Source organism: Amaranthus tricolor, chromosome 9 (genome assembly GCF_026212465.1).
Source record: "Amaranthus tricolor cultivar Red isolate AtriRed21 chromosome 9, ASM2621246v1, whole genome shotgun sequence".
Classification (NCBI taxonomy): domain Eukaryota; kingdom Viridiplantae; phylum Streptophyta; class Magnoliopsida; order Caryophyllales; family Amaranthaceae; genus Amaranthus; species Amaranthus tricolor.
Window position 1 is genome coordinate 11,118,640 of NC_080055.1, and position 4,247 is coordinate 11,122,886.

Sequence of the window (4,247 nt, forward strand, 5' to 3'; positions counted from 1 at the left end):
CAAGCAAAATAGCACAACAAAGTATCATAATTAGTTTCTAGTTTCTACAAATCATCATAATCTAAAATATGGTGGCTGAGGAAGATGCTTTTGAGCTGAATTCATGTTGATCGAAACTTTGACATGGACTAGGGTAAGATATGTCTTCTTCTTCTTCAACTTTAATCTTCATTACCAACCCACAAATCTCATCCAATTGTGATTCCATTGTTGCTTCATTAACAAACAAAAATATAAGTTATCAAACAAACCAAAACCAATATTAACTTAAGACATATTATGATATAGAAAATTACCTCCTTCAAATGTCCAATCCTTTAGACAAACAATAGCTTGGACAATATTTGGCTTCAAAGCACTTCGATAGCAATCAAGTACCCGACCACCAATGCTAAAGGCAGATTCGGAAGCCACGGAAGATATAGGAATGGCAAGAATATCTCTAGCCATTAAAGAAAGTACCGGATAACGAGATACATTTGCCTTCCAATGCGCAAGAATATCAAGATTAACTGAACGAGGCACTAGTTGCTCCTCAAAATACATCTCCAAATCAGATTTCATACTCACAGTACTATGCTCATTAGAGAAACTATCAAAGTCCTATAAAACAAGCATTTACATTAAAATCTCTAAAAGGTAAAGAAACAAACAAAAACTTATATAATTATAAAAAAAAAATCAGAAACTTACAGTCATAAACTCATCGGTCGCATCTTCAATATTTACAACATGTAAACTTCCATATTTTTGTCTTGGAGAAGTTGCAGATAGTTTAAGAGCATATATGTTATAAATTTCTTGAGTTTTCTCCCTCACCTTAGCCAATTCTTCCTCATAATCAACACCATCTCCATAAACTTTTTTGAAGCTCCATTGAACAAATTGAAGCTTAAACCTAGGATCTAACACAATAGCGATTGCCATAATAATGCTAAAATCACTCCAATATTTTCCAAATTTTTCATACATCTTACAAGCCATTTTCTTCATAAAACCATCTGTACTCTCCATCTCACTTTTTAAAAGCAATCTTACCCTCAACACATTAGTAAAGTATAAGTTAGCAGTAGGATATTTAGTCCCAGAAAAAGCAAGAGTAGCTTCATAAAAAACTTTTAAAAACTTGAAAATTTTTTCAATTTTAGCCCATTCTTCCGCAGTAGGACAATGAATATAGTTTGCATCAACTTTCTGAAAATGAATTAAAGCTTTCTTGTAATACAATGCACTTTCAAGCATTAAATATGTGGAATTCCATCGTGTTATGACATCTTGTTTTAAACTCTTAGAGCTTTGAAGGCCTACATGCTCAATACAACTTAAGAAACGTTGTTTTCTAGCTTGTAATCCCTTACAATATTTCACACTTTCTCTCACCTTAATCACAGCATCATATATTTCTTTCAATCCATCTTGAACTACTAAGTTCATGATATGTGCACAACACCTCACATGGAAAAATTCTCCTGCACATAACAATTCAAGCTCACCCTTAAGACAATCCGCAAACACATCATTTGAAGCCGCATTATCAAGAGTAATGCTAAAAATCTTTTGCAAAATACCCCAATCTTTCAACAAGGAACACACATGATCACTTAAATGAACTCCCGTATGAGGGGGAGGCATAAAACAAAAATTCAACAACTTCTTTTTCAAGACCCAATTATCATCAACATAATGTGCAGTTAAAGTGATATATCCATCTGAGGTTATTGAACTCCAACAATCAGAAGTAAGGCAAATTCTACTACTAATTGAACCTAACAAAAACTTCAAATTCTCCTTCTCCCTTTCATACATCTTAACAACATCAGACTTAGATGTATTACGTGAAATTGTTTTAGTCGTAGGATTCAAATAACTAAATAATCTCCTAATCCCTTCATATTCAACAAATTAGAAAGGGAGATCATGTCTTACTATTGCAAGAGCTAATAGTTCACGAAAAATAACAACATCAAATACAGGCAATTTATTTGCTAAACCAGCAGTGGAATTCTCCAATATCATTTGACCAACATCACGAAATGTCCTCATTTTACAATTTTTTACATGACGAATTAAATTTCCTGTCCCCATTTTACTATCTGCCCTAAACATTTTTTCACATTTTTTACATTTACAAAACAAATTTCCATCTTCATCAGTTTCATCCACAAATTCAAAGTTTACCCAAACACCAGATGTAAGTTTACGTTGTCGTTTAAAATTCTTGCCAGATATATGAATTGTTTTGTTACCTATGTTTTTAGGATCCTTCTTATTCATTGTGTCACTACTCTTAACCTCCATCAGATCTTCTTCTGAGTCAACATGAACACGTTCAGATTCAATGGTATTGGTATCCATTACCTAAGAAGAAATACACAAAATAGTTTAAACTAATTTATAAAAACTAATTGAAGAAATACACAAAATCACCATAAGAATATAAGATGATACACTAAATCACAATGAACATTCTTACTTTGTAAAACGACACTAATCACAAAATTCAGCATATAATTCGAGTAAATTTAACAACCAGTAAAGCAAAATTAAAATTAAAATCCACAAAATTGAACCGAATTCATTTTGTATAACTTATCAATATCAGTATAAGACCAAAATGAATGAAATAACTGAAAATCAAACCAAAAAATTATCAAAATTCACCATAAGAATATAAGATGATACACTAAATCACAATGAACATTCTTACTTTGTAAAACGACACTAATCACAAAATTCAGCATATAATTCGAGTAAATTCAACAACCAGTAAAGCAAAATTAAAATTAAAATCCACAAAATTGAACCGAATTCGTTCTGTATAACTTATCAATATCAGTATAAGACCAAAATGAATGAAATAACTGAAAATCAAACCAAAAAATTATCAATATTAGTAAAAATTCGAGAAAGAACTAACCTCGGAATTCGGATACACCGAAAGAATGAATAGCTTAGATGATTGGAGAAATGGAGCGAAGATACTTCGGCAGAGAAGGAATCAGGAATTAGGGAATCCAAATTTTCAACCCAGTTTAGGAGAGAGAAGTTAAGTTAAGGAAGAAAGAGGAAGAAGAAGGCGCGGCGCAGTTCGACAGAGAAGGAGAAGTTTATGATTATTTTAGGTTTTTAGGGTTTATGAATTATGATACACTTGGGCTTGGGCCGCTTAGGCGCTTATATTCCAGTTTCAAACTTTTAAAAAAAATTTCAATGGGTTATTAAATGGGTTAATATGGGTCGACCTGACCTGATTGACCCATTTAATAAATGGGTTAAACAGGTTTTTTTCGGGTTTAAATATTCAACCTGAACCTAACCCATTTAATAAACAGATCAGGTCCGGTTGACCCATTTAATTAATTGGGTCAAAAATCTAAACCCAAACCCGCTAATTTCGGGTCAGTTTCAGATCAGTTTAGCAGGTCGGGTCAGCTTTTGCCAGCCCTAGTGAATTCCACGTTATATAATTGAGTATGATATATACCAAAATCGAGATAATAAAACGTCAAATGTCGTTTCTCTAATGTTGATCCACAAGCATCGAACGGATCGCTACGTATGCTAGTGCGGAATAAGAAAACTCATTTTCTCATTACTTTTTAGGTGGAAAATATGTAGAGAATACTAGAATGTTGTGTTGTAGAAATGAGATGAACAAGAGCACTATTTATACACTTTTCATCACCCTTTCAATTCCACAAATGGAAGTTACGAACACTAATGATAATTTAAATGTGTGGTTTAATTATTAATTAAACATACCATCAATACATGCAATAAACTGAAAATCGTGCGAAAACGAAACGAGAAAAACAAAAAAAAAAACGGTGGGAATATTTGATAACTTTTTATTTTTATCATTTATATTAATTGAATGTAAAAACTAAGTAGCGGTATTGTTAATTTATTATTTTTTGTTCGTTAACTAGATTAGAAGATGAGCAAATTTTAGTTTAATTGAAATAAATTAGTTGTTTATCATTGTGACTTGATCAAAAATAAACATGCTCGTCCGTATTTAAACAACTGATATTTTAACTTCGCTCATAGCCCAAAAAAGTTCGGAAAAGATTCTACCACCCACCAAAACTGTATTTTGTTTGCCCGCCCCTATATATAATATATATGATTAATTGTTTGGAATTGTATTTACTATTACAAACTTTCAATTTTCTTGATTTCATAATATTGTGGAAAACTAATCAATTGTCGTGTATTTCTTTGTGAAACTTGGAGCGATCATAACA